The sequence below is a fragment of the Lithobates pipiens genome, unplaced genomic scaffold (genome assembly GCF_037356315.1).
Source record: "Lithobates pipiens isolate NorthernLeopardFrog02 unplaced genomic scaffold, aLitPip1_a1.2 Scaffold_13, whole genome shotgun sequence".
In the NCBI taxonomy this organism is placed as follows: domain Eukaryota; kingdom Metazoa; phylum Chordata; class Amphibia; order Anura; family Ranidae; genus Lithobates; species Lithobates pipiens.
In genome coordinates this window covers 484523743-484549567 of record NW_027507718.1, presented here as the reverse complement: position 1 = coordinate 484549567, position 25825 = coordinate 484523743, and the positions used below count along the sequence as shown (strand labels likewise).

Genomic DNA, 25825 nt, shown 5'->3' with positions numbered 1-25825 from the left:
CATAAGAACAGGCATCTGTGATAAGCCAATCTACTCTGTACAGGATGTCCTATTGCATGCGCCGCCCTACGCCTTGTTAGAAATGACCATAGGGGGCCAGGGACTTCCCTGCTAGTTTGCCCCCCCCCCCCTGTAATACAAGGCCTGCTCTCTGCTTATCCTCATTGCTACGTCTCCTGACCTCCTTCTGCATGCATTAGGGGCTTAGTGATGCTGCAACTGTTGCATCGTCCTGGCACCTGTCTCTATTCTCAGTGGCTTACAAATAGTAGTGCACACTGCATTGCTTATGCGCTGCAGGCAAGTGTACACAAAAAAAGGTAAAGCTGTTTTTGTAGCGATGTATACAGTGAGGGGGAAAAAGTATTTGAACCCCTGCTGATTTTGTACGTTTGCCCATTGACAATCAGTCTATAATTTTAATGGTAGGTTTATTTTAACAGTGAGAGACAGAATAACAAAAATATCCAGAAAAAGGCATTTAAAAAAAGTTATACATTTTAATTGCACTTTAATAAGGGAAATAAAGTATTTGGCCCCTTCGCAAAACATGAATTAGTACATGGTGGCAAAACCCTTGTTGGCAATCAGAGGTCAGACATTTCTTGTAGTTGGCCATTAGGTTCGCACACATCTCAGGAGGGTTTTCGTCCCACTCCTCTTTGCAGATCCTCTCCAAGTCATTAAGGGTTCAAGGCTGACGTATGCCAACTCGAACCTTCAGCTCCCTCCACATGTTTTCTATGGGATTAAGGTCTGGAGACTGGCCAGGCCACTCCAAGACCTTAATTGGGCTTCTTCTTGAGCCACTCCTTTGTTGCCTTTAGCCATGTGTTTTGGGTCATTGTCATGCTGGAATACCCATCCGTGGCCCGTTTTCAATGCCCTGGCTGAGGGAAGGAGGTTCTCACCCAAGATTTAACGGTACATGGCCCTGTCCATCGTCCCTTTGGGATATGGTTGTTCTGTCCACTTAGCAGAAAAACACCTTCAAAGCATAAGGTTTCCACCTCCATGTTTGATGGTGGGGATGGTGTTCTTGGGGTCATAGGCAGCATTCCTACTCCTCCGAGTTGAGTTGATGCCAAAGAGCTTGGTTTTGGTCTCTTCTGACCACAACACTTTCACCCAGTTCTCCTCTGAATCATTCACATGTTCATTAGCAAACGTCAGACGTGCCTGTACATGTGCTTTTTTTGAGCAGGAGGGACCTTGCCGGCGCTGCAGGATTTTAGTCCTTCAGGGCGTAGTGTGTTACCAATTGTTTATTTGGTGACTATGGACCCAGCTGCCTTGAGATCATTGACAAGATTCTCCCATGTAGTTCTGGGCTGATTCTTCAATATTCTCATGATCATTGAAACTCCATGAGGTGAGATCTGAGTTCTATCTCGCTGTTTAAATAAACCTACCATTAAAAATAGAGTAATCATTTCTTTGCCAGTGGGTACTTTTTTTTTTTTTTCCCCCTCACTGTAGGTACATCTATCAAAAGGCTTGTCTTTAAGGCTACTTTCACACTGGGTCATTGAGGGCATTGGCGGTAAAGCGCCGCTATTTTTTGCAGAGGTTTTTGGCCGCTAGCGGGGTGCTTTTAACCCCCGCTAGCGGCCGAAAAAGGTTAAAACAGCCCGCAAAGCGCCGCTGCAGCACACAATGGAGTGAGAGGAGAGGCTCTTTACAGGTGCTATTTTTTTTGTAGCGCCTGTTAAGCGCCTCAGTGTGAAAGCAGCCTAATTGTGCCTCATTTTTAAGGGTCTCTAAAAAAAAAAAATATTTAATATATTGTAGCTTAGCAGTTCTTAGATTTGGCACTGCATTCGTTTTGGCTTTCAGGCTTTTCTTTTCTTTATTTTTACCTGACACTCCTACCAGTAACATGTTTCCTGTCCTAGGGTGACAATGCACACATAGGGACATTTTTGTAAAGCTGTGAATCAGATATTCACCAATATTCTTTTCCGATCAGTTTGTTTTATGACCGTGATTGATTCACACCAGTGAATGTTTGGTAAAAATCCTATACACTGCTTTATAAAAGTTCTCCTTAGGACTCGTTTACATGTGCGGCATCCTTTGCCGCTTCTCTGAAAGCAATTGGTGTTTTATTACTTTTCGGAGACCTCTGACAGGCAGTGGGAGGGCAATGTCTCCTCCTTGCTGCCTGTTTTAACTAGGGGTTGACCGATATAGTTTTTTTCAGGGCCGATAGAGTACCGTTTTTTTCGGCCACTTTTCGGTCCGATAGCCGATGTGGGGTGCCGAATATTTTGTACATTTAAAGTTTTTATTTTCACACTGTCCTTTACATTTATTTTTTATTTTTATTGCTGTTACAAGAAATGTAACATCTTTGTGACCATAATAGGCAGTGACAGGTTCTTTTTATGGAGAGATCTGGGGTCTGAGACCCCCAAACCCCTCCTCTGCACTTGAAAGTATTCAAACAACAATTTGAAGCCATATTGGTCTGTATCTGGCCAATACCAATGCTTTGGAAAATGTGAATATCGACCCCCAATAATCGGTCGACCCCTAGTTTTAACCCTGAAAGTGTCGCCCCACTGTTTTGCATTTGGCGGTACAACCTGCTGAATGGGACATACTTTTGCCACGACATGTGTACAGCATGTCCTTGTCTTAGGCTGGATTCACACCTATGCATTTTTAGTGCATTTTGCATATTTGCACTACAGAACGTGTTCCATAGGAAACCATGTTAAATGGACTGTAGTGCAAATCTGCAAAAAGCACTAAAAATGCATAGGTGTGAATCCAGCCTTATAGGGCCGTAAAACTGTAGCTCAACCGTCTGCATTTACTGCCCCCTGGACATCCGTGCACAAGCCCCAATTGTGTCTATGAAGAAGCAGTGATGTCAACCTAGACTGCTCACTTGAAGAAACCTCAAAAAAAAACTTGGGATATGAGGAGGAAAGTACTGGATTTAATGAACAAGTAAGTATGGGTTTTTATGCCACATGATGGAAAATATGACCCCTCTTATCCACTTCTTCCCACCTTCTTCCACGCTGCAAGGTTTTCCTCTTTTCTGCTGAAGAAAGTTATACTCAAGTACCTCATGCAGGTCCCTCTCTGCTGCCAATTCCAGGTGCGGGGCCCCCAACCAGATGTGTCCAAGACAAAGTCCAAAGATCAGTTAGTGGGGTGAACTTTATCCTAGAGATGGGATTTAATATTCTACAGAAACAGTACTTGGAGCTGCTGATTTTATATTGCAATCTGTTTATTCAAGTAAGACAGAAGTATTCCATCAGGAAAAAAAATTGACGTTGGGTACTATTTGTAAAAGAACAGAACAATGGGTGTAGACAAACGGAATAAGTAGAAATGCAAGCTCAACATACAAGATATCTGTATTGTTAAAGTGGATGTAAACCCAATGTCATCCTTTCTAAACTACTGCCATAGGGTTTATCTATAAGGATATACATGCCTACTGCATGTATCTTTACCTGTAAATTTCTCCCTTCTGTCTGTTATGAGACCCGAAAAACTGCATATTCTGTGGGTGGTCTGTTGTCTGGAGCTCGGTGGGTGGAGTCGTGATGTCAGTAGACTCTCCGCCCACCTCTACATTCCCCTTGTCACTATGCATTTTCTCCTGTGTGTTTCTTACACTGAACTTCTGCTATGATCACTAACATCCAGTGAAAAGACAGGAAAGTAACCACATGAAGTGTGGAACATCCAATCCTGGCAGAACAGCAGAAGAAAGGAGTGGGAGGGAATTAAAAAAATAATGCATGTCTCTTAGGCTAGTGCACGAGATATGTAAATCACCTGTCACTCACAGCAAGGGGGGGGGAGGATTTCACAAAGTTTTTCTCTGTTTGTCAAGATTTATCTCACTGAACAAAAAGATGATTGCTCAGAGCTGCATTAACTCTTTGTGGCAAGACTGGGCTCAAATGATAGGAAATCTTATACTCTACATTATGACATAAAAAAAAAAAACATTTTGGGTTTACATCCACTTTAACATAATGGAAGTTCCAAACCATAATAAAGACAGAGCTATTAAAAGGTTGATATGCAGAAATCTAATCTAGTTTGCTTTACGTTAAGTCAACCTAATTTTTAGCAAAGATTGGTACAGTAGAAGTCTCAGTATATACTCAGCGTAAGACGTATTATTGCTGCACATATAAGGGAGAAAAAAAGAGCAGAGCAATAGGAAAGGTGCTCCTGAGGCCTCGCTAGTCCACCAACAAATCATGAATCCAAGGGTCCCAAGTTCTGTTAAATTTTTATTTTTTTGGTTATTTTGATGAATACATGCAAGTTTATCACTAATCATAACCCAATTCAATTTTTGTTTAACATAATCAAATTGCACCATCGACTGGTTCCAACTTCTCACAATTTCAATTCTAGCAGCAAGGATTATGTAACAGTTCAGTCCTAGTGTTTTTTTTTTTTTTTTTTTTTTTGTCTTGTTTGGTATTTTTGGGGGGGGGGGATTTTATTGTCCAGTTTGTGGAAGAGCGCCATTTCTGGTGATCTGGGGATATTTATCCCTGTTACTGGATAGTCTAAACCAGAATATGTTTACCATACCATATGTGGAATATACAGAGAGGCAAAAACATATTTGATCCCCTGCCGATTTTGTATGTTTGCCCACTGACAAGAAATAAGCCGATCATTTTAAGGGTAGGTTTATTTTAACAGAGAGAGACAGAATAACAATAAAAAAAATCTAAAAAGACACATTTCAAAAAGTTGTAAATTGATTTGCATTTTAATGAGTGAAATAAGTATTTGACCCCTCCGCAAAACTTGACTTAGTACTTGGTGGCAATCACAGAGGTCAGACGTTGTAGTTGGCCACCAGGTTTGCACACATCTCTCAGGAAGTCCTTGGAAGTTCTCCTTTTACAGAAAAATTGGTAAGGTGAACTTACGTTGGACCCCCCCCCCCCCCCCCCCCCTGGTCCCACTGACCCGCAGTGCAGTGATATCCTGATATGAGCCCTGATATAGCCGCATCACTGGTTGGGGCTTAGAAATCCCCTGCAGCTTAATCTGCAAAATGTACCCCATCAGTGGGTACGTTTAGGAACATTTTAATTGGTCGACGCCGACCAATCGAAACCTGCATAGCCCATCCTGTCAGCAGGGGGGAAGAGGAGAGAAAGCTGAGGGGATGACACCATACCAAGCCTCGTAGCTGGATATCCTGTGTAAGTTTACCTTACAGAATTTTCTGTAAAGGTGAACTTACACTTTAAGGTTTTGAGGCTCAAGTTTGGTAACTCAAACCTTCAGCTTCCTCCACTTATTATTCTATGGCATTAAGGTCTAGAGACTGGCTCTGCAACTCCAGGGCCTTAATATGCTACTTCTTGAGCCACTTCTTTGTTGCCTTGGCTGTGTGTTTTCGGTCATTATCATGCTGGAATACCCAACCACCAACCCATTTTCAATGCCCTAGCTGAGGGAAGGGGGTTCTTACCCAAGATTTTGACAGTACATGGCCCTGACCATTGTACCTTTGATGCACTGAAGTTGTCTTGTCCCCTTAGCAGAAAAACACCCCCCAAATCGCAATGTTTCCACCTCCATGTTTGACGATGGAGATAGTGTTGTTGGGGTCATAGGTAGCATTTCTCCTTCAAACACGGCGAGTTGAGTTGATGCCAAAGAGCTTGATTTTAGTCTCATCTGACCACAACACTTTTACCCAGTTCTCCTTTTGAATCATTCAGATGTTCATTAGCAAACTTCAGATGGGCATGTACATGCGCTTTCTTGAGCAGAGGTACCTTGCTGGGGCTGCAGGATTCCAGTACCTCAAGGCATATGGTGTTACCAATTGTTTTCTTGGAGACTATGGTCCCAGACATGATTCTCCCATGTAGTTTTGTGCTGATTCCTCACCGTTCTCCTGATCATTGAAACTCCACAAGGTGAGATCCTGTATGGAGCCCCACACCGAGGGAGATTGAAAAAGTATTCACACCCCTTGACATTTTACAACCAAAAACGTACATGTATTTTATTGGGATTTTATGTGATAGACCAACATAAAGTGGCACATAATTGTGAAGTAGAAGGAAAATAAATTGTTTTCAATTTTTTTTTTTTTTTTTTTTTTTTACAAATATGTGAAAAGTGTGGCATGCATTTGTATTCAGCCCCCGAGTCAATACTTTGTAGAACCACCTTTCACTGCAATTACAGCTGCAAGTCATTTTAGGTATGTCTCTACCAGTTTTGCACATCTAGAGTGAAATTTTTGCCCATTCTTTTTTGCGAAATAGCTCAAGCTCTGTTAGACTGAAAGGAGAGCATCTGTGAACAGCAATTTTCAAGTCTAGCCACAGATTCTCAATTGGATTTAGGTCTGGACTTTGACTGGGCCATTCTAACACATGAATATGCTTTGATCTAAACCAGGAGTCTCCAAACTTTCTAAACAAAGGACCAATTTACTGTCCTTCAGACTTTAGGGGTACTGGCCATTGGGAGTACAAAATGTTCCAGTGTTAGTGGGAATAAACAATCTCCCATCGTTGGTGCTTTTGGGAGGAATTGTGCCCCGTCGTTGGTGCTTTTGGGAGGAATTATGCCCCGTCGTTGGTGCTATTGGGGGGAATTGTGCCCCGTCGTTGGTGCTTTTGGGAGGAATTGTGCCCCGTCGTTGGTGCTATTGGGAGGAATTGTGCCCCGTCGTTGGTGCTATTGGGAGGAATTGTGCCCCGTCGTTGGTGTCATTGGGCCCCATTGGTGTCCTTGGGAGGAACTGTGCTCCATCGTTGATGTCCGGGAATAAAATAGCACCCCAAGGGCCACATAAAAGCAAGCAAAGGACCACATCCAGCTCCTGGGCCGCAGTTTGGAGACTACCGATCCAAACCATTACATTGTATCTCTGGCTGTATGTTTAGGGTCATTGTCTTGCTGGAAGGTGAACCTCCTCCCCAGTCACAAGTCTTCGGCAGACTCTTAACAGGTTTTCTAAGATTGCCCTGTATTTGACTCCATCCATCTTCCAAGCAACTCTGACCAGCCTTCCTGTCCTTGCTGAAGATAAGCATCCCTATGACCTGATGCTGCCACCACCATGTTAAACGGTGGGGGCGGTGTATTCAGGGTGATGTGCGGTGTTAGTTTTCAGCCACACACAGCATTTTGCTTTTAGGCCAAAAAGTAAAATTTTGGTCTCATCTGACCAGAGCACCTTCTTTCACATGTTTGCTGTGTCCCCCATGTGGCTTCTTGCAGACTACAAATGGGACGTCTTATGGCTTTCTTTCAACAATGGCTTTCTTCCATAAAGGCCAGATTTGTGGTGTGCATGATTAATAGCTGTCCTTTGGACAGATTCTCCCACCTGAGCTGTGGATCTCTGCAGCTCCTCCAGAGTTATCATGGGTCTCTTGGCTGCTTCTCTGATTAATGCTCTCCTTGCCCGGCCTGTGCGTTTAGATGGACGGCCATGTCTTGGTAGGTTTGCAGTTGTGCCATACTCTTTCCATTTTCGGATGATGGATTTGAGCAGTGCTTTGTGAGATGTTCAAAGCTTGGGATAGGTTATAAAAGAAATAACCCTACTTTAAACTTCTCCACAACTTTTATCCCTGACCTGACTGGTGTTTTCCTTGGGCTTTATGATGCTGTTTGTTCACTATTGTTCTCTAACAAACTTCAGAGGGCTTCAGAGAGCAGCTGTTTTTTATAGTGACATTAAATTACACACAGGTGGATTCTGTTTAATAATTAGGTGACTTCTGAAGGCAATCGGTTCCACTAGATTTTAGTTAGGAGTATCAAAGTAAAGGGGGCTGAATACAAATGCACGCCACACTTTTTACATTTATTTGTAAAATTGAAAACCATTTATCGCACTTTACGTGCGTGCGTTAAGTCTGCGAAGCGTGTCTATCCAGCATTCTGATTCCTGTAGTTTTTGGGATGTCCAAATAAAAAGGATTTTTGATCTACAGTGGTGTGCGGACATTTATTCTAATTTCATTGTGTGCAGAAGCGAGCCGAGCTAAGCACCTACTGGATCGTTAGGATTCCTGGTCTCACCTGGAGCTGTGGTTGTCTTTTTCCATTGTTGTAAGCTGGAACCCAGGGTGCTGCACAGCTCGTCTGTGAGATTCAGTAACATGCAAAATCTGGAATATTGCTGCACTCTTTGGTATCTTGAAGCATTAAAATCACATCACAGGTATGATAGGAATGTACAAGGTAACAAGTTTCTAAAGTGTGCTAAAGTCAGCTCTTACTCAAAGGTTTGAGTAAGCACTGATTAGTGCGAAACACGTTACCGTTTACGTTCCTGTTATACCTCTGGTGTGATTTTAACGCTTCAATAAAGATACCAAGGAGTGCAGCAATATTCCGGATTTTGCATGTTACTGATGTCTAACATGGAATTGAGATCTTGCTCCCCCTGAGAAGATTATTCAACGTTTTAATTTAGCGGCAGGAAAAGGTTGTAATTTGGTTTTATTGAAACATAGCAGCTGATTTTACTCGACATGACAAGCAGGCAGCTAGCATTTTTAGAAAGGGTGATCGGCATTGGCGGCCTTCATACCTCCGGACACGGATTCTTTAGGCAAAGTGTGTTAGCGTTCAATTCACATTGAATAGTATAATAAAGGAAAATCTGAACATTGATGCCTTCACAGCAAAACCTTAATCTCTTGACACGCTTCAGCCCACGGTTCTTTGCCCAATAGACTTAATCATAGAGGATCAGTGTCAGATGTGCACACAGAAGTGGTCTTTATAATAAAAGTATGACCTGACACCCTTTTGAAGCCCATTTTTAGCATTGGGCTGTAGAGAGCTGTGATCTGCCAGCTCCTTAAGAGACGTTTTGTGAAAAGAAGTCTTACACACCTGGGCAGATGCAGCATCGGTCCCCTGCTGCCTCAGTTCTTGGTCAGCAGTGAGCTGTGGTGGGGGGACTGGGAGTGGCATGCTGAGAGGCTGAGCCAGCAGCCATTTGGGGTCTGGGTGGATGCTGGATTTAGCCCACTGTCGGTGGAAAACTAGTCACAGGAGTGCAGAACTAAGTGCTCAACTTCCCCAATTACTTGCAGGTACCCCATCATCCGCCGCCCAGCAACCATCTGGGACACGTCACAGGTCTCAGAAGGCTGTCGGACCATTCACACGGCACAGCTCGCACATGCACAGTGGGCCGCAGGGAATCCAAGTCAGTTCTCAGTAAATATAGTAGTATTAGTACTATAGTATTTGTAGCTGCTGACTTTTTTTTGTTTTCAAATAGGGTGAAGAACCTCTTTTTAAAGAGGAAGTAAACCCTGATGGGTTTACTTTCTCTGTCTCCCTGCAAAGTTAAGCATAATGGGCTACTAAGCATTGTATAGTAGCCCATTATGTGTCACTTACCTGACACAGGAGCCAGCGATGTCACCGCTGTCCCCTGTAGCACGGAGTGTCCATCTTTTGGGTATCGCTGCTCCGGCCACTCACAATGCTGGAGCAGCAATGACGTCACTCGTGCGCATGCCCACGTGTGCTACAACTAAGGGCATATCACCGTTAGCGGCATGCCTAGTGCACCTGCACGTCGCTGTCTACCACGCATGCACCGTAGGCAGTGCTGTCTGTCTTTTTGTAAATGTCTCCTAAACCGTGTAGGTTTACACCTAGGGTTTACAACCACTTTAACCTACCTTACTGTACAGGTCACATACAGTTGGATAGAGATAAGGAGGTAATGTGTGAGATAAGGGAGGTGAAGGATACAGGTGAGAGACAGGATAAAGATGTACAGTTAATACTCTGGGGGGACGGGGGATGGTGTGTAACAAGAAAAAACCCACAAATTAAAACCTCCCACCTTGTATATGTTCAAGGTACCCTTCAATCATTAACCACTTGGGATCCGCGCTATTGCCAAATGACGGCATTAGCGCGCACCTACTTTTCCGGGACTACGTCTATTGACGTCGTCCCGTGCACGAGCGCCCTGCGCGCCCCGCTCTGTGATCGGCGAGTCCGCGAGACTCGCCTGATCACCGATCCGAGCAAGGGGTCGATCCCGACCCCTTATCACGTGATCAGCTGTCAGCCAATGACAGCTGATCATGTGATAGAACGGAGCCGGTAATCGGCTATTATTCCTCCTCGCGCTGGCAGCGCGAGGAGAAAAGAGCCGATCACCGGCGGCCGTGATCGGGACATCAGTCCCGATCATGGCCAGCCCTGCTAGTGCCCACCTGCCCCCTGCCAGTGCCCACCTGCCCACCAACATTAATAAAATGTTAGTGCCACCCAGCAGTGCCCACAGTGCCACCCAGCAGTGCCCACAATCTGCCTCAACAAAGGTGCTGCACCCCAGTGCCACATATCCGTGCCCATCAGTGTCATCTACCAGTGCCCATCAGTGCTGCCCATCAGTACCTATCAGAGCCACCTATCAGTGCCCAACAGTCCCATCCATCCGTGCCACCCATCCGTGCCATCTTATCTGTGCCCATCAGTGCCGCCTTATCTGTGCCTATTAGTGCCGCCTTAACTATGCCTATCAGTGCCGCCTCATCAGCGCACTTCAATGAAGGAGAAAAATGACCTGTTTGCAAAATTTTATACCAAACTATTAAACATGAGTTGTTTTTTTTTTTTTTTTTTGCATCTTTTTTTGTTTGTTTAGCAAAAAATAAAACTCCGAGCTGTAATTAAATACCACCAAAAGAAAGCTCTATTTGTGGGAAAAAAATGATAAAAATGTCATTTGGGTAAAGTGTTGTATGACCGCGCAATTGTCATTCAAAGTGCATCAGCGCTGAAAGCTGAAAATTGGTCTGGGACTGAGGGGGGTTTAAGTGCCCAGTAAGCAAGTGGTTAAGCACTTGCCCACCGGCAACAGTACTTTTACTGCTGGTGGCAGGCAGCACAGTTGGGCTGGGTTAGGGGCACTCTGGAGAGGACAGAGCAGATTTTGGCTCCCGATTATCTAGGGCCTGGTGAGCATGGAATCACATGATCACAATGTCAACAAACCTGTTATGAATGTACCTGGGCCAATCGCAAAACAAAAAAAACAATTGCTGTTACAATAATCATTGTAACAGCAATCAGTGTTAAATATGATTTTTATTTTTATTTTATTTTTTTAAATTGCATCCCTGCTTCTCAAAGGAGCTTGCAAACAAGTGTACCTAATACATTCAGGTCAGCTTTAAAGCGGTTGAAAACTGCTGGACTTTTTTTTTTTTTTTTAATACCCTGCAAGATAAAGGCATAATGTGCTAGTATGCATTGCATACTAGCACATTATGTTAACCTTACCTTAAAACAAAGCCCTCCACACTGAGATCTCAGAGCAGCACCAGGTTTCTATCTTCACCTGTCTTGCTTCTGGGTTTGCGGATTCTGCCTCTGACTGTCCGGAGCTGTAATGATGCCACTCCCACGTATGGGAGCTGTCGATTACGGCACAAGGCTCGGAAGGATTGGCACGGCTGGCCGTTCCTTCAAATCGATTGCGCCAGTGATGTCACTGGCTACATGTAATGTAAATATCTCCTCAACATTGAGATATTTACACTACCTGTAGGTAAGCCTTATAGGTAAAAGTAATGTGTGGAACTTTACTTCCACTTTAAGTGGAAGCCAGTTAACCTGCTAAAAGATTTTTGGATTGTGGGAGGAGGTTAAACAAACCACGCGATCATAGGAGCATACAAACTTCATACAGATAAGTGACTCTGATCTTAGGCCTGCAAGGCAGGAGTGCTAACCACTATTCCCTATTGAATTAAAGGCCAGGTTCATATTTTTAGGAAAACGGACTGAGGTCTACAGGCCCCGGTGTATTGAAATATGCTGTGAAATATTTTCCTGTGTTTGAAACCTTTACCATTCAGCCATGAGGGACATCCTTCAAAGCCTTCCAAAAAAAATCTCAACTGAGACAATGCCATCCTGCCCAAGATCTTTTCCATTAGAAGCTTATTCCCAGCATCCCAGGAGCGAGTGCGCTTCCATGTTTCAAACCCATATGTGCGCTCCCTCAGCTCCTGCTTCTACGGGGTGTGGGAGAGATTCTTAAAGTGAACTCCTAACAATGGGAGCATCCTAGAACTTGGGCAGGACAGGCTAATGGCCTCAGTGGGAGTTTTTCTGGTGGGCTTTTGTGATGTCCCTCACTAATGACGATGGCGTGCTGCATTTTTAACACACTGGGCCCCTAGGCCGCGTAGTCTGTTCTTGAAAAGGTGAACTTGGCCTTTACATTCTGTGCTACGCTCATCAATATACAACTTCTATAACAAGCTTTTACTCTTGGAAGTATTGTTTTGGAATATTGAATTGCAGTGGAGTTAACCTGAATTGATTTTGACATTGATCAACAGGAAACTTTCCACTCAAAGTGAAAACGCAAACCTGCAAAGGTTATATAAAAGAGGGTAGGGGGTGTAATGATGGAAAAAGTGGGTGGGGAGGATGAAGTTCTTCTCGAAGTGTTTCTTTACCATCTGTTGATATCCTAGGTCAGGATTGAATGGGGTGATGGTTTACAACAGTGGTCTCCAAACTACAGCCTGGGGGGCCAGATGTGGCCCATGGCTTGCCTTTATCTGGCCCTCGGGGAACTATTTCTCCCACCGATACCACATACTATTCCTCCTGCTGACACCAATGATGGCGCACTATTCCTCCCACTAATACCAATGATGGCGCACTATTCCTCCCACTAATACCAATGATGGCGCACTATTCCTCCCACTAATACCAATGATGGCGCACTATTCCTCCCACTAATACCAATGATGGCGCACTATTCCTCCCACTAATACCAATGATGGTGCACTGTTCCTCCCACTAATACCAATGATGGCGCACTGTTCCTCCCACTAATACCAATGAAGGCGCACTATTCCTCCCACTAATACCAATGAAGATGCACTATTCCTCCCACTAATACCAATGAAGGCGCACTGTTCCTCCCACTAATACCAATGAAGGCGCACTGTTCCTCCCACTAATACCAATGATGGCGCACTGTTCCTCCCACTAATACCAATGAAGGCGCACTGTTCCTCCCACTAATACCAATGAAGGCGCACTTTTCCTCCCACTAATACCAATGATGGCGCACTGTTCCTCCCACTAATACCAATGATGGCGCACTGTTCCTCCCACTAATACCAATGATGGCGCACTGTTCCTCCCACTAATACCAATGATGGCGCACTGTTCCTCCCACTAATACCAATGATGGCGCACTGTTCCTCCCACTAATACCAATGATGGCGCACTGTTCCTCCCACTAATACCAATGATGGAGCACTGTTCCTCACTAATACCAATGATGGGGCACTGTTCCTCTCACTAACACCAATGATGGGGCACTATTCCTCCCACTAACACCAATGATGGGGCACTATTCCTCCCACTAACACCAATGATGGGGCACTATTCCTCCTACGAATACCAATGATGGGACACTATTCCTCCTGCTGACACCTATGATGGGGTGCTATTGCTTGCACTGACACCAATGATGGGGCACTATTTCTTCCCCTGATACCAACCCACTAATGCTAATGATGGTGCATTTTTACTCCCATTGATGCCAGGGCACTTTCTACTCACACTAGCCACAGTCCAGCCCCCACAAAGTCTGAAGGACATTAAACGGCCTCTTAAAAAGTTTGGAGACCCCTGGTTTGCAAGAGTTCTTTTTTTCAATTATTGGACATGGCGGTGAATGCATTTTAGTTTTGAAAGTACTTTTGTGGACATTATTTATGTTCATTATGCCTTGAACTAGCAGATTATATACACATTGATCTCACAACTGTGTATGGACCTGTAGAAGACTAATAGTCAATGGCACATAAGCACACTAATGGCTAGCCGATGAAGTAGTGATGAGGGATGACCTGAATTTGGGTTCAATTGCATTTGAGAATATTTGAATGGCTGGAACAAGGCCATCAGTAAGGTTAGACATGCCCCAGGAACGGGTTTCGATGCAGCACAATTCCAACTGCAAAACAAAAAACCCTTTAACCTTTCGATGCTCCTACCTGCACCCTAATCGCACAACAGTGTGCCACCAGCACAGACTGACTGCCCTGCCCCTGTACTAGAGAGGAATACAGGGGCAGAAGCTATGACTGTGTGGAATTCTGGTTTAAGTTAGGCTAAAGCCCCATACACACGGTCGGACTTTGTACAAACTTTTCCGTGGACTTTTGTACAAAGGGCGTGGTCCACAAGTTTGTATTGCATACACACGGTCGGACTTTTTGACAACAAACACGAACGTAATGACGTCACAACGTACTGACGCCGCTTCAAAAGAGGACGTTCAATGACTCCTGCGCCACTTTTGGTCAACTTCTGTATTGTAGTCTGATCGTTTGCATAGGCTCTGAGCATGCGTGTTTGTACCTTGTACAAAAGTCCGATGCCTTTGCATACACACGGTCGGACTTTGCTCCTTCGGACTTCTGTTGTCAAAAAGTTTGTCCGTTCGCACAGCCAACAAAAGTCCGATGAAAACAGAAAAAGTTTGTCCGATGGAGCGTACACACAGTCGGATGTTGCTCCAAAGCAGCTAATTTGCATGTTTGTTGTCAAAAAGTCCGACCGTGTGTACGGGCCTTAAGAGTCCTACAACTTGGAGGTCTGGGTGGCAGCTATGGGAATCTGAAAATGTATTTTTATTAAAAAGGTAAAGTTGGGCTTCAAATCTATTATTCAATGTGTGTATTGGTTTCCTTCTCTCAAGCCAAATCTCTGCCGCTCTGTCTTCAGCACCAGGTGCAGGTGGTATAATGAGCTGTCCATGCTCCAACACATTACACGTAGAGATAGGAGACTGCCTCTGAGTAAGGCCTGTTGGGTGAAACGCATCCACAGGGAGTTCCCTACAGTGGTTGTCCGCTTCAATAAACGGGAATTTGTGATGTCATCCGAATGCGGCCGTTTGCTTTTTTTTCTTTCCTATCAAATTGTGTTGTCATCGGTGAACTAAAAGGCTACATAAGAAAAAGAAGGGTAGGGAAAAAACTCCCAAATGAATGGGTAGGGAAAAAGATATATGAAAATGAGGTAGTTACGGCGCTCTCCTATGCTAGTAGAATAAATCGCTTGCTATTCGTAAATGAAAATCGCATGACATAGAAATCGCATAAGGGTTGAATTATCACTTCAATTTTTAGTGTTGCTAAATCGCAGTGTAAATAACATATATTAGTGCAAAAGTTTTTTATAAACCAAATACAAAACTTATATAGCAGTGAAAAAACATACAAGAAGAAATAAAAAACCATTAAACAACTACTGTGCAAAAAGTGCTAAGGTGCTACTGTGTGAATTGGTGCATCCAGTACCTGATTAGCTTACGTTTATTGTACATAAACAAGACTTTTTTTTTATTTTTTTTTTTTTTTTAAAGTGCATCAAAAAACCAAAAACAATTGAAAAAAATTCATTGAAAAAATTACAATTCTAAAAAAATAAATAAAAAAAAAATAAAAAAAATTTTTTTTAAAGGAAAAGTTTTGATTAGAAAAACAATCCTCAAGGAGAGTGCAGTCCCTCTGAAAAAAGTTTTATTCTTCCAAGAATTTTTCATAAACAGTCAAAGTGCCTCGTGCTCAGTGCCTTGGTGTATATTGAAAAACAACCGGTGCGTTATCCACGCATGAAGCAAATTGCCGCGCTCACCAGCTCCCCTGCCCCTGCAGGGGTTAACTCGCCTCCACTGTGTCGCTATGTAAAGCTGGTCCAGTATGCTGTTCAATTGTTCCTCATTTGCTAATATAAAAAGAGATACAGAGACTTCCATAGTGCAAAACTGTATTATGAATCAATGCCTTTATTGTAAACAAGCAAGTGGCTACTCACATATATGTAGATTAAAACGTTCGTATATTCACAAGGAGTAAAAACACAGCCACCGCCTTATGAGAGAGAGGTTGTTTTTCAATATACACCAAGGCACTGAGCACGAGGCACTTTGACTGTTTATGAAAAATTCTTGGAAGAATAAAACTTTTTTCAGAGGGACTGCACTCTCCTTGAGGATTGTTTTTCTAATCAAAACTTTTCCTTTTAAAAAAAAATTATTTTTTTTTTATTTTTATTTTTTTTAATTGTAATTTTTTCAATGAATTTTTTTCAATTGTTTTTGGTTTTTTGATGCACTTTAAAAAAAAAAAAAAAAAGAGTCTTTTTTATGTACAGTAAACGTAAGCTAATCAGGTACTGGATGCACCAATTCACACAGTAGCACCTTAGCACTTTTGCACAGTAGTTGTTTAATGGTTTTTTATTTCTTCTTGTATGTTTTTTCACTGCTATATAAGTTTTGTATTTGGTTTATAAAAAACTTTTGCACTAATATATGTTATTTACACTGCGATTTAGCAACACTAAAAATTGAAGTGATAATTCAACCCTTATGCGATTTCTATGTCATGCGATTTTCATTTACGAATAGCAAGCGATTTATTCTACTAGCATAGGAGAGCGCCGTAACTACCACCTCATTTTCATAAAAGGCTAATAAACCTTATTAAAGTATTGCTAAAGGTACAAAAAAAAAATTATATATAAATTTTATACTTGCCTGCTCTGTACAATGGTATTGCACAAAGCACCCTGGAACAACCTTCTTTGGAGTCCCATACCGGTGATCTTGGTTGCACTTCTCCATGTGCCCCCATAGCAAATCTTTTGCTAAGGGGGCACACAGGTGTGTTCCCACTGTTGCCTGAGTCCCTATGTAAAGAGGAGCGATCCAGTTGTGTACAGTGATGGATCGATCGAGGACTCGGGTAAGTATTTAGGTAGGTTGGTGGAGGACGGCAAGCAACTAACATGTTGTCTTAATGCAGGGAATGCATTAAAGCAGAGCTCCAGGCTCCTTCAGAAAAAATATGTCAGCAACTACAAATACGACTTTTAATATAAGGATTATTACTTACCTGTCCACGAATCCAGTGGTGTCTTCACTCGAGCCGATTTTACAGTCTGGGCTCGGGTGCTGCTGTTGTAGCTGCCATCTTGGCTAAGGGAAACCAGCAAGCCTTCCCTACTGCACATGCGCAAAGCACGCTGCACGTTATGTATGGCCCAGCAGCGGGGAATGAGGAGGGGGGCCGAACTTCGGGCTAAGTTTGCTGTGGCAAAGTCAGCTGGATGTGGGAGCAGGTACCTGTCAAAATCAGGTACCTGCTTTCCTCCCAAAAGTGCCAAATGTGTCAGGGGAGTGGAGGGGGAGAAGGCAAACAGGCGGAGCTTTCCTTTTGGGTGAAGCTCCGCTATAATAAATGTGTTGGCTTTAGAACCACTTTACAATCTTTTCCTTGCTGGCTATGACATCAAAACTTTGTCACGCATGCTCAGAGAATGCAGTTATAGGCATGAGTTCTATACAACCAAACAGTTGCTGCTAGCAACTTATAACTTATGTATGAACCCATTAGGCTTAACTACTTCCTGCCTGTAGGACGTAATTGTACACCCTCTGGTCTCAGAGTTTTCTTCAGCCAGCCAATGCTGTTTAATGTAAAAATGATCCTAGTGGCTAAATAGCTGCTGGATTGCTTTTACATGTTGTGGAAAGGATCCCCCCTGCCGTCTTCCGCAGCCTTTCTGGGCTCTCCTATTCTGCCAGTGAGGCCAGGACTGAAGCTTGTGGCTCCGTCAGCTTACCATAGAGATAATCAATGACCGGAAGTTCCCTGATCTTTATGGTCTAAGAAATTGGAACCGACAAGGCTTTTGTCAACTGCCGGTTTTGCTCATATATGAATAGCCATTACTGGCTTTTGAAAAACATCTGATTAAACCAATCTCAGTTGGATCAGATGCTGTTAGGAGCAGAGGAGAGATCTTGGGTCTAAGGCTGGGTTCACACCATTGCAAATTGGATGCAGGATCCCATATCCAATTTGCAATAGCAGTAGATTTTGACCAGCTCTCTATGGAGTCGGTGCACATATCTCATATTTCAGACCTGAAACAGTGAACCAGCACACAATGGACCCCTGCTGTGAGCCACATGTGGCTCATATGTGAACCAAGCCTGAAATACCCCAGAACTCTCAGCATATAGTGGTAAAAAAAAGAGGCCGTGTAAAAATAAAACCATTTAATTAAAATAAGAAAATTATTTTAAAGCGCCGGCGTGCTTACTCCCAAAGGAGAACACATATGTAGGTCCCGCACACATATGTAAATAGTGTTCACACCACACGAGGTATCACTGCGAGGGTTATAGCAAGAGCAATTATTCTAGCACTAGACCTCCTGTGTAGTGCTAAACTGGTAACCTGTAAAGGCTGTTAAAGCCTTGTCTATGGAGATTTTTAATTACTGTAGTTTGTCGCCATTCCACCGTACAGTATTTATCGTCGTATAACAAAATGAAAAATAGGGGGAAAATTGTGGGTGCCTGTTATATGCTGACAGTGTACCCGGGGAGGGTGGGGACAAGTGCCGCTGGAAATCGCCAAGCCGTCATCTTCTCTCCGCTCGACTCTCACTCGGCTCGCACGTCACACAACACACAGTCCTGCCTCCGCCACCGGCATTGGACCAATGTTCTATGCATCACAGGAGCTGGTCCAATGCCGATGGCGGAGGCCGGGCTGTGTGTCACTGCCGACTGAGAGCCGAGGAAACAGACGAGGGCTCATGATTTCATATGAGATGATGAGCTGCATTGATGGGGGAGATGGGCACAGAACAGGCTGCAGATGGGTACAGTTGAGGCTGCATTGATTTTCACAGAGCATTATTTTGCCTCAAAGTGGTTTATTTAAAAAGGGAAAAAAAAAAATACACCGATAAATACAGTAATTTTAAAGTGTTATATGTTAGGCATCTATTTACTTATGAAATCATATCTTTATATTTTACAGAAAAATGGGTATTATGTTGTGTTTTTGTGCATTATACTGCAGCTGCAGGCATCATCCCAGTATTGTTTTTTAGAGCCGACAGTTGGCTCTCTTGTAAAATCAATTGTAGGGGCTAACTGCTGGATTGCTTTTACATGCAGCGGGAGGGGATGTTTCCATCCTCCACAGCTTTCTCTGGTTCTCCCATCCCACCAGGAGACCCAACCGACCAGCTGCCGTTCTGTTCGCCTCTGATATAGGGAACTGGAAATGTTGAGCATACATCACTTCTGGTTTCCATAGATGTAAACCGTGCCATTTTATTATTTTTTTTATTTATTTTTTTATGAAAAGCATCTGATCACACCAATCTTGGGATGATCAAATGCTTTTAAGGGCAGAGGAGGCCTCTGGGATTTATTACACCCCAGATCTCTCCATAAAGAGTACTTGTCACTACTTATAGATATCACAGGGGATATTTATATATCGCTGTTTTACTAACCTGACAGCTTATTCTAAATAGGAAACCTTCATTTTGTTTGCAAATATTAAAGATTCTAACTACCAGCAAGAATAATTCCTTACATTTAAAGAGCACCTGTTTCAGATCCATCATGGCAACGCCTGTTAGCGGGCATCCACTCACGTGCTGCCGCCACATCCCTCGCCTTGTTGTGTCACTGCTGCATAACCAGCCCTCCCATTAGTGAATTAGACTCTAGGTGAGTCAACAGCGGGTCAGAGAAGGAGCCGATACAGGACAGAGATAACAGTTGCTCTTTTAAAAGTTATGCCTTAAATCAAGCCTTTTTACTAGGGTTTCACTGATGCCAAGTATTTGCCCGAGTACTTGTACGCGAGAAAATGCTCCGATGCTTGATCCAATACCTGGGCAGTCGGGTGATCGGCGAGGGGGAGTTACAAGCTCCGATCCCCCTGTATAGATTTCAATAAAGCAGCTGACAGTCACTTTTCCTCCTCTCCCTCCTGTGGCTTTCAGCTGCTTTATTGAAATCTATACAGGGGGATCGGTGATTGTAACTCCCCCCACCCCCGCATTGATCACCCATGACTGTCCCCATATCCGCCTCCAGTCCCCCTCTGTGTGCTCCTCCTTTCCCCCCCATCTTACGCTCCGCTCCTGTCACCCTTCGTGCTCCTCCACCCCTTTTGCCCTCGAACTGTCAGGATGGAGAGCAGATCGAGGAGCCGGTAAATCGGTCATTTACCAGCTCTTTTCTTTTCCGAATGAACAGAGTCAATGATCACTGATTCTGTCCGTTCGTAACTGAGCATCGTAAACAGTGTTTACGATGCTTCAGTTTATGAATGGAATAAATTGTAAATATTATAAAAAATAAACACACAGACCGTACACTCGCCACCTCCCACACCCCAAAAAAAAAGCTTTGTAAAAAAAAAAAAAAAAATTGTAAAAAAAAAAACTACTAACATAGTCCACACCTCATTAGTGCTGCATATTGGTGCCACTGTCTCATGACAATATAAAATGTATCGGCGAGTACTTGAAAAAAGTATCGGTCTTACAAAAGTGGTATCGGTGCAACCCTACTTTTTACTAGTGATTTAAATCAACTTGATTTAAATCAAATCCACCCAGGCAAATATCAAGCATTTTACATTTTGCCTAGAGGCTGATAACAAGTGCCACCAAATGACACCAGTTGGTAACTGGCACAATACAGAGAATTTAAATGTAGAAATGTAAGGCAGCCGTTCTCAATGAGAGTTCTGTGGAACCCTAGGTTTCCTCCTCCAGAGGTTGTTAGGGTTTCCTTGAGCTGTTGCTGAGTTATCTGATGGTGCCTGCATAGTGTCTGGTCAATGCCATTCGACAGCTATCAGCAGGACGCAAACAATATTTAATTTTTTTTTTTTTTTTTAAGCATGTCTGTAAGGTGGAGGGGTGGCATTCCTCCTGACCCCTGATAAATTAATTTTATTAGGGGCTTTCTTGGGTAAAAAAGGTTGAGAGGTGCCAATATAAGAGGTACTTGAGAAGGTTTATCTACTTGCCCTCCGGAAGGTTTTACCCCTCCATGACCAGGCCAATTTTTGCTATTCAACACTGTGCTACTTATTTTTATTTTTTATTGTAATCCTTTTTTTATTTTTATCATGCTTATGCCATACAAAAGAAAAAAATAGGATTATTTTTAAACAAGAATATAATATCTATAAATAACTTGCCATCATTTCATTTCTTAATATACATATAGAAAAACAACAACAAAAGACAATGAGAACACCCAAAAAACAAAAACTAGCAAGACAAAGCAACAACAAACATACACCTCTATCTTTTTTTTTATATTATAGACTTCTCATCATATTGAATTGTTATAGATCGATCTCCTCCCCCTCCCCTCCATATGAGCCATCATATAGTGGGTTATTCGAGTCAATCCAATAATGCCAAATTTTAACAAATTTTTGAGGGACTCCTCTGTGTTTGTATGCTAATCTCTCTTTTCTTAATATATAGTTTATTTTATTACCCCATTGTTTATGGGTTGCATCTCTCCATAAAGGGGACCTGTCGCACCATTCCTATTACAAGGGCTGTTTACACCCCTTGTAATAGGAATAAAAGTGATCAAATAAATAAAAAAAAGTGCAAAAATAAAAAATTAAGTAAAATATATATATATATATATATATATATATATATATATATATATATATATATATATATATATATATATATATATATATATATATATATATATATATATATATATATATATATATATATATATATATATATTTTTTTTTTTTTAAATGCCCCTGTCCCCCGTAGCTCGCGTTCAGAAGCGAATGCACATGTAAGTCCCGCCCACATATGTAAACGCCGTTCAAACCACACATGTGAGGTATCGTCGCGTGCTTTAGAGCGTGTGCAACAATTCCAGCACTAGACCTCCTCTGTACCCCTACACTGGTAACCTGTAAAAAAATTTCAAAGCGTCACCTATGGAGATTTTTAAGTACCAAAGTTTGGCGCCATTCCATGAGTGTGTGCAATTTCGCGATTTTAAAGCGTGACATGTTGGGTATCTATTTACTTGGCACAACATCGTCTTTCACATGATACAAAAAAATTGCGCTAACTTTACTGTTTTGTTATTTTTTAATTCATAAAACATTTTTTTTTGTCCAAAAAAGGTGTTTGAAAAATTATTGCGCAAATACTGTGCAAGATAAAAAGTTGCAATAACTGCCATTTTATTCCCTAGGGTGTCTGTTAAAAAAAGCATATATATAACGTTTTTGGGTTCTGAGTAATTTTCGAGAAAAAAAAATGATTTTTACGTGTAGAAGAGAAGTGCCAGAATAGGCCCGGTATTGAAGTGGTTAAAGGTAACGTTTTCTTAGAGATCTGTGTCTCTAGCATGCCAGTTTCAAGCGCATATTTGGTTGTCAGTTGAAAAGAAGTGTAAAGTGATCTTAGCAACCACTGGGGCAATGCAGAACCGTGGGCAGGAGACCCATGAGTGACTGGACTGGACACTATGAAGATGCAGATCTCTGGATCTTGTCCTTTAGTTCGTTACATCTCGACTAGAGACCTTGCCTGGTTGGACATTAAGAACCACCAGTCTGCAGTGTACTAAACCAAAGTGGTATGCAGAGCTTTGTGCATGGTGTAGACTGGTGCAGCTTGATCCCCATCTGTATGTAGGAGAAACTGGTGTTTGTGGAAGATTCACCTCCAGGTGGGGTTATGAAGGAATAGAAGGGGATCTTGCTGCACCAGTCTGTGTACTCCCTGCCTGTAATACAATGCATTAAGTTATTGTTGTCACCTTAGGAAGTGTGCTACTGGCAACATCACCAGTTGAAAATTAAAAAAAGCTTGAAAGAAGACAAATGCAACCACTTTATCTAAGGACTGGTAATGTGCAAAGGAATGGTAGGGAGACCCTGTCCACAGATGGGGCTTAACCACTTACTGACCACCCACATAACATTTATGTCATTACTTTGCCATTTAATACATGATGCCATTAACCCCACTATGATTTTGTTCTGTGGGTGATTTGGCATCAAAGTGATTCCAGTGGCGGATTTACCACAGGATCACTTTTAGAGACTGCGGGAGAGGTGTCTCCCCTCGGCCGCTTCCCAGTCATTTACGAGCTTACTGGAGTCATCGGTATGCCCGGAACCAATCCGATGCGGCTGACGGCTAGACAGGAAGTCAAGTGAGGGCAAGATGGCCCCACTCCACTACAAGACCTCCTCTATAACTAAACGGGTAACCTGTAAAAAAAAAAAAATGTAAAGCTTCACCTCTGAAGACTTTTAAGTACCTTAGTTTGTCGCCATTCCACAAACGTGAGCAATTTTAAAGCATAACAAGTTGGGTATCTATTTACTTGGCATAACATCATCTTTCACATTATACAAAAAAAATTGGGATAACTTTAGTATTTTTTATTAAAGTGTATTTTTCCCAATAAATTGTGTTTTGAAAGACCGCTGCACGAATACAGTGTGACAAAAAATATTGCAACGATTGCAATTTTATTCTCTAGGGTCTCTGCTAAAAAAAAAAAAAAAAAAAAAGTTTAGGGGTTCGCAGTAATTTTCTAGCAAAAAATACAATTTAAACATGTAAACAAAAAGTTCCAGAAAAGGACTGGTCAGCAAGTGGTCAATTTCTCTTTGGGCAGTATAGGTCATGTTCTAGGAAAAGGATGCCCAACCAGTGGCCTGTGGAGCCCTCAGATGTGGCCCCCCGACTTCCTGCTCTGGGTTGGCAAGCCTAGATCGCGGGTTGCTTACCCACCATTCCAAAGCATCAGTGTTGTGCCAAGGATAGAGGAAGCGAGCAAAGCCACATAAGCTGATGCCAACAGCCCACGATACCTGAATGGAAGACTGTTATTAAAGATAAGTGTATTACTAAAAAATAACAGACACAGGGACAGACACATATTTTTATGTTACAGAGGGGATGGGAGGTTTTTATAGTAGTGGCTTAACAACCACTTAAGGACATGTGCGATGCTGTCTGAAGATTCATCCATGTTTGGATCACATTTAAGAGAGCATTTCACAGGCAGTGAGGAGACATATTGCCTCCTCATCGCCTGATTTAACCCCTTGGACCCTGCACAAGCAACCCTATTCACTTGAATGGGTCACATTCAGCAGGCACACAGGGGGGTTAGAATTCCTGCCACAGCTGTGAGGCAAAGCATCGTGCCTCTGCAGCTAAAGGGGGTTTGGCGGTTAAAGGGTTGTAAAACCGCTGCTAAACCACGAGTGAGTGAGCCCTAGTGCAGCCAGTCACTGTTCTCCAATCACCAGCCACCATGTCGTCTGACTAGTGTGGCTAGAATCCACTTTCCTGATTGGCCTGTTTGTTGACCTTATTTCTGCATGTTGCTTGGACTGATCCTTTGCCTGTTTGACCATGTCTCTGCCTGCGCCTGAATGGACCCATCTTCACATTCGACTGTCTATGTTCCTGCATGACCCCAGTCCCAGCCATCCCCTACAAACAACCACACTCCTGGAACCACAGAAACTATTTTGTTCTTCCTTTAAGCCTCCTGTACCCCCTGGCCAGTAAACATAGCATTCCTGGAGGCAGCCAGGTACCAGTAGACTAGGCTTTCTTGGTTTAAAGTCATAGGGACTGCTAAAGTTGACACTACACTAAGCTATACTCCCTAACCACTTGTATAGAGGCGGCCATTACAGTAAATTGGTTTTGATACAATTGGTTGATTTGTTTGATACACAAGATACAATGTCTGCTACATTATCAGTCCAGATGCTGAAAAAGTCTCACACGTGGTATCGTCATACTCAGGAGTAGCAGAACGTGTTTTGGACTGTAGTTCCAAGTATGCCCATGCTGTGTATGAGAAATATGTAATTAAAGGGGTTAGCCTTGTGTTTTTTCACCTTCATGCTTGAATCAGAAAACACGTCTGAAATTGACCAGCCCACCATTTTACTCACCTGAACCCGTTTGTTCCCTCGGCAGAGATGCACTCACCCGGGGTTCTCCGCTCTTGATTGGATAGATTAATAGCAGCGCAGCCATTGGCCCCCGCTGCTTTCAATCAAATCCAATGACACGGGCACCGAGGGTGGACCAGAGTCCGGCATTCTGTCTATTGACGCAAATTCTGGACTTGGGAGCGTGCCCGCAAGGTAACCCCCAGGGTGAACGCTTCTCCTAGGGCAGTGATGGCGAACCTTGGCAGCCCAGATGTTTTGAAACTACATTTCCCATGATGCTCAACTACACTGCAGAGTACATGAGCATCATGGGAAATGTAGTTCCAAAATATCTGGGGTGCCAAGGTTCACCATCACTGTCCTAGGGGGTTTACCAATTCAAGGAGGAGCCACGAGCGCCGTTAGGAGATGCCAGAAGATGAGGATCAGGGCCACACTGCAAAACAAACTGCACAGTGGAGGTAAGTACCATATGTTTGTTGTTTTTTTTTTTTTTTTTTTTTTTTTAAAAGAGGGTTTACAACCCCTTTTTTAAACTGACAATTTTGTGGAAAAAATAACATTTTCATTCTGCGTTTTCCAAAAACTTGTGGCAAAAAAAATGCTGTAAAAAGTCTTAAAAAGACGCACTATGGATCTTAGAAGATACGTTAGGGTGTTTACTTTACAAAATATGGTAATTTTATGGGCGTCTCTACTGTCCTGGTGCTCCAGAGCCCCCAAAAATGTAATGGGTAGACAGGAAATTAGATGCATAATGTAGAAATCCTGAAGTTTCTCCCTGGATTTTGGCCCCCTCTGTCTGGCCAGGCTGTGAAAAAAGTCCCACATGTGGTATCCCCATAATGGGGGGGGGGGGGGGGTAGCAGAATGTGTTTTTGGGGTGTATTAAGAAGTAGGCCTATGCTGTGTGTGAGATGTAACTTATTAAAATAACAAAT

General features: G+C 42.8%; 1 protein-coding gene across 1 annotated transcript in view; it reads left to right on the top strand.

Moving 5' to 3' along the window:
• The window catches only part of KRCC1 (lysine rich coiled-coil 1), an 81984-nt gene that overhangs the window by 16396 nt on the left and 39763 nt on the right, over positions 1-25825 (top strand). The window lies entirely within an intron of this gene.